Source organism: Neomonachus schauinslandi, chromosome 15 (genome assembly GCF_002201575.2).
Source record: "Neomonachus schauinslandi chromosome 15, ASM220157v2, whole genome shotgun sequence".
Classification (NCBI taxonomy): Eukaryota; Metazoa; Chordata; class Mammalia; order Carnivora; family Phocidae; genus Neomonachus; species Neomonachus schauinslandi.
Window position 1 is genome coordinate 32,708,016 of NC_058417.1, and position 8,528 is coordinate 32,716,543.

Here is an 8,528-nt window from a genome sequence, read left to right on the forward strand (position 1 = left end):
AGCATGTATCACCTCAAAACTTACGGCTCAGTTTTGGGCTCAAAATATGATCTTTTACAGCAGGTGCTAAACTGGAAAAATTCAATTCTCCAATTGACAAACCAAAGTATCCCAGATACTCCCAGTGAGAAAGAAACTGGGCCAGCAACTATGAAGTGAAAAAATTGCTACCTGTTTTTTCCCTCCTTGCAAAAATCTTTGCTGTAGATTTTCCCTTACTGAAGGGAAGAGCTTATGTAGATTCCTGTGTGATTCAACTTTCTTACGTCGTAGTTATGAGAATTTTCTTGTATGTATGTAATATTTATGAAAATTGAATGAGATGCTATGGCTGTCAGAGAAAATAAATGTAAACAAGATATCCTAATCTTGGTTAGAAGAATCACCAACAAGGAAATGGGAGATTGAAATCCCATAGCTACTTGTTTGTTTGTTTATTTGTTTTTAAAAGTCTGACTTAAAAAAAAAGTCTGACTTTTTTTCAGCTTTGAGATATAATTGATATAAAACACTCGTAAGTTTAAGGTGTATGATGTGATTATTTGATATGTGTATATACTGATAAATTTTTACCACCCTAAGGTTAGTTAACACATTCTTTACCTCATGTTATTACCATTTTGTTGTTGTTTTTAAGGTGAGAAGATTAAAGCTGTATTCTCATAGCCACGTGTCCATAGCTTTTTAAACAAAAGGGTAAGTGCTCACTTTGGCAGCACATATACTAAAATTGGAGTGATACAGAGAAGATTAGCATGGCCCCTGTGCTGGGATGACACACAAAATCATGAAAAGTTCCATATTTTTGAGCGCTGGGTGATGTATGGAATTGTTGAATCACTATATTATATACCTAAAACTAATACAACACTGTATGTTAGGTATACTGGAATTTAAATTAAACTAAATTTAAAAAAAAAAAATAAGAGGGTAAAATACAAGGGCAAGGTCACTTCCAGGACCTAGGATAAGATGAAAACCTCTCTGCAGGTGGAACAATGGAGAAGGATACTCAAAGCAGCAGAAAGACATGCATTCTAACAGGTGTGCAAGAATAATGAATAAGAAGGGATGAGGGATGATGTAAAGGACTAGAGACACAGGAGAAAGAACGAGGAATTAAATTTAATAAATTTATTAAATTCCAAATAAGGAATCTCACTAGCCTCTTTCTGTTCATTCTCCAAAACAACTCTAGATCAGAGCCTAGGATATTATCTTCGGAATAAATGAGACTTAGACTGTCCCAAGTTTCACCAGAAAGAATTCAGTTTCAATTGATTTTATATACTTTAGAAAAAATAGATGTGGTGGAGCTCTGCAAGTTTTAGCAATTGCCTAATAAGTTCCCTAGCCTATTTCAAATTCAATATACAGTATTTCTGGAAAGTGTTAAGTATGATAATTATACTGCCCATATATTTCCCTTTAATGTTTGCTATAACCAAAAGAAAATTAATGCAAGAGAAGAAATATAGATAATAATACTTTTCATCTTAAGACATATCTCTCTAAGAGAGATATCCTGGGCACCAGCTATAAATTACTATACCCATTTAAAGTGTTATAAAAATAAAAACTGGTAGGTAGTGAATGGAGATTTGTGCCACACAGACTGTACGGCAGAAGTAACTAGCTTCTCACAATGGGGACATTCCCATTTACACAAAATCATTTCAAGTTATTATTTTTTTTCTTTATTTGACACAGCAGTGTTGTCATGACCTTCATCCACACTGTGGGTTTGGGTAATATTTTCATTTATATCTTCTCTCCATGGGGATAAATGGCTCTAACCTTGAAATCTCAGTTCCTATGTGAAAAATAACTTTATAAATACTTCAAACACTTACATTTTCAGCAACAAATGTTCCAGTATGAATACAAAACAGCATTTCTGTCAAACACAGCAATACATAACTTGAACTCAGAAGACAGGAGTCCCTATACACACACAGTTCACTGTCGATTCTCAGAAATAGTTCACATATTCTTCAGTGGCATTATGATTATAATATTTCTTATTAGGTGGTGACTGACTTGGGGTTCCTAGAGCTGTTTACTGGCAACTCTAAACATTGGTTGATTCATCTGTAACTTTTGATATACTTACAGTCATCAATATTAATTAAATATTTAAAAAGCTATCAATTTTATCCACTTATATATTAATTTCACAAACATTCTTTGAAGAGCTATTATTTGCCTGGCACTTTCCTAGACCCAGGAGATAGAAAGATAAATTATACCTGATATCCTTTGCCTTTAAAAGACTCACATTCAAGTAAGAAAAACAAACATGCAAAAATACATTTTTTTAAGATTTTATTTATTTATTTGACAGAGGGAGCGAGAGAGCACAAGCAGGGGGAGCAGTAGAAGGAGAGGGAGAAGCAGGCTTCCCGCTGAGCAAGGAGCCTGATGCGGGGCTCGATCCCAGGACCCTGGGATCATGACCCGAGCCGAAGGCAGACGCTTAACCATCTGAGCCACCCAGGCGCCCCAAAATACATTTTATTTCAAAACAACAACTCTGCTGTGACTGTTATTAGCATGTTATTAGGACTATAATGCCTGTGTGTATGTGTTGACACAATGTAAATGCATTGTCTTAATTTGGATTACCTTCAAAGCAGACACTAAGCAGGGATTTGGGTTCAAGCAATTTTTTTTTTAAAGATTTATTTATTTGAGAGAGAAGGAGAGAGAGAGAGAGGTGAGGGAGGGGCAGAGGGAGAGGGAGACAAGCAAACTCCCTGCAGAGTGGGGAGCCTGGCTCCGGGCTCCATCCCAGGACCCCGAGATCATGACCTGAGCCGAAACCAAGAGTTGGATGCTTAGCTGATAGAGCCACCTAGGCATCCCTCAAGTAATTTTTAAGGAAGTAATCACAAGAAGTCCTTGAAGTCAGTGGCCTCTAGGGAAGAACTAAATGATTTGGATAGAACTTTAGGATATCCCACCATTACCTGAAGGGTTTGGTGTAGCACACAGATGGTCGGGCGCCATACCCAGAGCTTCTCATTCAGTAGGTTTGTGATGCAATACAAGGATTTGCATTTTCAAATTCCTACTTGACACTGAGACTGAGGGTGTCCACACTGCATTTTAAGGACCGTTGATGTGGCAGGTATGAGCAGGGCACAATAGTCATGTGCACATACATTCAGATATTTCTGATGTCCTTGTTCTTACCCAGACATCACAGTTAGCTCATGTTTTCAGCCATTTATTGCATCAACGATGGAATGTATATGAGTTTTAGCCATGCATAAACCTGGAAGGCTTTGCCCCCTCATTAACTAGTTATTAACTAGGTGACTACGTCCAGGTGGTTAATTAGAAAATATTGGACTGATACCATGCACTCATTTTATTTTTTCTGCGATACCTGTAGCTATAAACTAAATGTCCATGTTGGGTTTGAGAGAAGCAGGGTGCAAAGGTTACATTTATTGTACAAAAAAACGTCCTCTTGGATAATTCATGTGAAATAGCTCTCGGCTGCTTATCTAGATCAGGATGAGCGAGGACTGAAGGTGTGTGTGTGCACGTGTATGTGTATTAATGACATGTGCATGTATAGCAGGAATAACTATTTTGTGTTCATAAATATTTGATAAAATTCTTCCAAGCATGAAATCAGAATTTTCTCTGCACCAAGCAAAGAATTTCCGTGAGGTTCATGGAGCTGGTATAAAAACAGAAGTCTCGTAAAACAGTTTGGCAAAATAACCACATATATACCTTACTGCCTTTGAATAAAGAACATTTTGTGTAGAAAGCTTTCCACTCTGTTTCTTGCCTGTGACTACGCTACAGGTAAAAAAAAAAAAATGCCATTTATGGAGGGACATTTTTAAAACAAAATGAATGTTCGTACTTATGTGGGGAGCATAGTAACAAAGAAATGTATTTAACTGCAGAATGCTATTTGTTCCCACGGAATACACATGAAATTTTCTATTCTGAGTGCACATTTAAATCCACATAAAAAGGACACTTTATTTTCCAAGGACACTGAGTGGAATAATGTAAACTGACTAAAAAGAGATGAACTCTACCTTCTGCATGTACTCTGGGCCTTTAAAGGCATCAGAATTAGGAGAGCTAACTAGATGATTTCAGCTGTATGATCTGTTCATTCTAATATATAATTTTAGATGGTAAGGGGTCGTGATAACTATACTCTCTTCTCACTGAATATTTAATTATCTCAATAAAATGTACATGGGAACAATATGTAATAAAACATTTGAACAAGATATTTAGAGTCTCTTGACTCGAAACATCAATGTGCTGTATCTCTTAAAGTCCATAGGCTAAGAAGCTAAAGAATAAAATAAAATTTCTCTTATTATTAGCTGCACTTAAATAACACAGCTTAAATATCTGGCCTGAAAAATAGAATTACAGTCTTCTTCGGGTCAACATATATGTACTAAATAAAACTTCCCTCTCCAAATCTTATTTTAAAATCGATTTCTTGCTTGTATGACTGAGTCTCTTTCTTTTTGCAGGAACACTAGTTATTCCAGTGCTCTAGTTTTCAACCATTTGTTGTATTCCTATTCAATCACATGCTTCAAACCCCATGTTCTTTAAAAGAAGCCTTTGTGATCTGCCATACCTTTTCTGGTTTTCCCGGGGTTCCACATAGGCCAGGTTTTTAAAAGCCAGGTATATAGAAAACATCATTGGTCTTTCATTTACTATTGAGAGCTATAGCCAGGAAAGGGGAGGAAGCGGGGAGGAGGCAACACAAGTCATTGAACGCAGATTCATTCAACAACCACCAAGCTCCTGCTCTGTCTGAGTTGCTGTCAAGAGTCTTCTGTGTGTGTTAGCTTCTTCAATCCAGACAGCAGCCCTCTGAGGTTGTTATCTCCTTACGGTACGGTCATTAATGTGTTCATGCCTGTTCAAACTGCTTCCTCTCTCCAAACATGCTCTTTCCATGTGCCTCACTTCCACAGCTGGCCCTTCGACCCTAAAAAAAATCAGCTCCAACTTCAAGACCCACTCCCAGTGTCCTTTTCTTTAGGAAACCTTGTCTGTTCCACTTCCCAATATGAATCATTCTCTACTGTGCTCAGTGAACATTGTTTAAATCTCTATTACGGCACTTACCAGTTTGATTATAGTTCATAGCATTTGTACCTGTAATCTTTCTCTTTGACCTCCAGACTAGGCTGAACTTTGCCTTCTTTGTTTCTGAGCCTCCCATCCTCCTATTCCCATTCAGAACCTTTCTTTCATTGCCATACTATGTCTTTAATTTTTTTTTAAACCAGAGGGTGGGGCACAGCATTGACAAAATAGGGAAAGGGAAATAAAATTATCATAGAGTAGCAGGAAAAAAGAAAAAGCAATAGAAAGATAAGGCTAGGTCTAGTTAGGGATATTTGGGGCAGGGGTGGGAGGGGAAGTAATGAAGAAAGAGGCACCAGGAAGCTACACAAAAAAGAATGTGATTTTTATTTATTTTTTATTTTTTTAAAGATTTTATTTATTTATTTGACAGAGAGAGACACAGCGAGAGAGGGAACACGAGAGGGAGTGGGAGAGGGAGAAGCAGGCTTCCCTCTGAGCAGGGAGCCTGATGTGGGGCTCCATCCCAGGACCCTGGGATCAGGACCTGAGCCCAAGGCAGACGCTTAATGACTGAGCCACCCAGGTGCCCCAAGAATGTGATTTTTATTATTTATTGTTTTTAAAAAGATTTTATTTATTTATTTGACACAGAAAGAGAGACACAGCGAGAGAAAGAACACAAGCGGGGAGTGAGAGAGGGAGAAGCAGGCCCCCCGCCGAGCAGGGAGCCCAATGTGGGGCTCAATCCCAGGACGCTGGGATCATGACCTAAGCCGAAGGCAGAGGCAGACCCTTAACGACTGAGCCACCCAGGCGCCCATGAATGTGAATTTTAAACAAGGATTGCATGTGCTCTTCACTGTGTTTAAGAAACATTTTTTAAACATTTATTTTTTTTTTCTACTGGACTTTTTTTTTTCCAACTTAAGCAGCACTTTGAACCTGAACTATGTGGGTCATGGTTTCAATAGAATTGTAGGTTTATTTTCTTTCCCCAGTTTGAATACCTAGCCTCACTCAGCCTGCTACTGTGAGTGAGAACTTCAAAGTAACACCAAGGGACTTCCAAAATAGGTCTCAAAAAAAGACCGATGAACACTACATCAAAAACTAATGATATACTGTATGTTGGCTAATTGAACATAATAAAAAAATAAAAATAAAAATAAAAAGACCTAGGCAACTGGTAACATTTTGTTTGATGAAAAAGTGAATTAATGGTTGACACTTACAAAGTAGTAGAATTTATTCTGCCAGAAACTCATTTGTATTAGAAGAATCCTTGGTAATCTAACACTGAAAAGTAATTAAAAGTATGGTATTACTGACGGCATGTTCAGTGGTCAACATACTTATGATGGATTTAACAAAATTTATAGATAGTGCAATATTATGTATTTCTAGAAGAGGTGAATGGAAAGAGAGCTAATACGAGGCATATCCTGTTCTACCTATTTTTAAGGCCACCATGTGCACCCAAACTTAAATAGCTAAATATGCAAAAACTGTTAATATATATTTATGTGTATGTTCTTTAATGGGGTCTCTGGTCTATTGTTTTTTTTTAAACAATACTTTAATTCATGCTCATTTTGACCTCTAGAGAAATTTACAAGTTATGCATGCGAAATTTCTATTTCTCAGTCAGAGATGTTTTGTCTTTGTATCCCCGGTGCATATCACTATGCCTGGCACTGCAAATATTTGGGAAGCTATTTGGCTTATACGTGAATGAATAAGTGAACAAACACTTCTTCATTTTATTTTGCAAGGGAAGTGCATGGGAATACCTGAGTAGATTCATAAGTGGCCCTTCTGCTGATTACAATTTGCTTATTCATGGACACCCTAAAGAGCAGTATGTGGCCGTGAAAGAAATACTTTTCTGTTGGTGGTGTTGAAAAATTTTGGAAGTTAGCTTGTCCAGCGATACTAGTTCAGATGTTACATGTCTGAGGCTTGAAATGATGTCTGTGATACAACAAACAGAGTTCTCTAAATGGCCTTTGGTGACTCACATGGGGATACTGGAAAATGAGGTATCAGGGACCTGAATGCCCCTATCCATCTGGCTGGGTGGGGGACATATGTGAACTGGGAACACCTCCCAGGACCAATAACTTGCTCTGGCTGAAGGAGCTTCAGTATTTTTCAGGCCCAAAGGTCTCCTGAATTGGTCTTGCTTTACTATACAGTTCTTGCAAAAAGCTGGCATCTAAACACTGACTGCTAATACCCACGTAGTGGGTTTTCTTCTTCACTGACAAATGAGCCATCACATTTGTTCCATGAGAAGAGAAAGCAACATAGAAGCAGAGCTTCTCCTCTTCCCAGGATGATTTACTCTTGACATGACCAATAGAATACTCTGGTTCTAGAATTCCTCTCCCCAGCTATATAGGGATATGAGGAATCATTTCCCTCCTCTCTTTGTTCATGCTGGCTTTATAAAGTTCCCTGATAAAGCCTGTTGTCCACACCATATCTTGTGACATGGTGAACTATGTCCCAGTGTTCCAAGTCCTGTTGCAAGATAGATGGTGACTTTAAGCAGATCTTCCTTGCACAACAAAGTTATTCATGAGATATAAGCATTGCCATTGTATTTTCCACTGAATAGGACAGGTGCAAGGAGGCCTCAGATAGTTACCTTTTAAAATAAAACTTTTTCTGGGAGAAGTTGCTATACTACTCTAAGGGAGTCTTTCAAATCATTATTTTCCTTCATGAGAGAGCAATTCAGCCCACATGAGACATTCAGAAAGTAATGTCTAATCACTGTTACCTAGTTGTGTTTCCACAACAACACTACACAATGGGTAGCCCCAACTCAGTTAAGTAATTTGGTCAGTGTCACGAAGTTAGAATTTGAACTTGAATCCATCTGACTCTGACTTCGATCTTTCCACTTCTTGTTAACAGATAGCACCTAGGGTTCTGTATTCAGTTGTTACACAAATAATCATAAGTGGTTCCTGACGGGTCCGGGAGATTTTCCCCATGAAAACAAGATTTTCATTTCTCTTTATTTGAAAAGGTAATGGCACCTGTGGTAGGCGCTCATGAATATATGTAAAATCATTAAATATAAATGTAAAATTATACATAAAATCTCAAGTATATACTACCTAAACCCTAGTGGAAATTTCAGTGATTTAAAGATAGTTTTTGTTTTGTTTTGTTTTTTAGGTATTGGTCATGGAGGTAATTTGTCACAACAGATAGAATGTATCCTCTGAAGTCAGAAAGATGGCTTCAAGTGTCTGTCTCAAACTTTTTACCAGTTAGGTGAACCTGAGCAAGTTTTTTACCTTTCTGATGCTCATTTTCCTAATAATGTTACTATCTTCCTGCGGCTTATGTTACTTATGCCAGGCTGGACCAGTGTGTACCAAACTTCATTGTGTACAGACCTCACCAAGGGTCTTGTTAAA

General features: G+C 37.8%; 1 non-coding gene across 1 annotated transcript; it reads left to right on the forward strand.

Moving 5' to 3' along the window:
• Positions 1-700: 700 nt before the first annotated feature.
• On the forward strand, positions 701-807 carry LOC123326828. Its single transcript, XR_006541359.1, has one exon. It is a non-coding gene; the product is annotated as a U6 spliceosomal RNA (small nuclear RNA).
• The last annotated feature ends 7,721 nt before the right edge of the window (positions 808-8,528 follow it).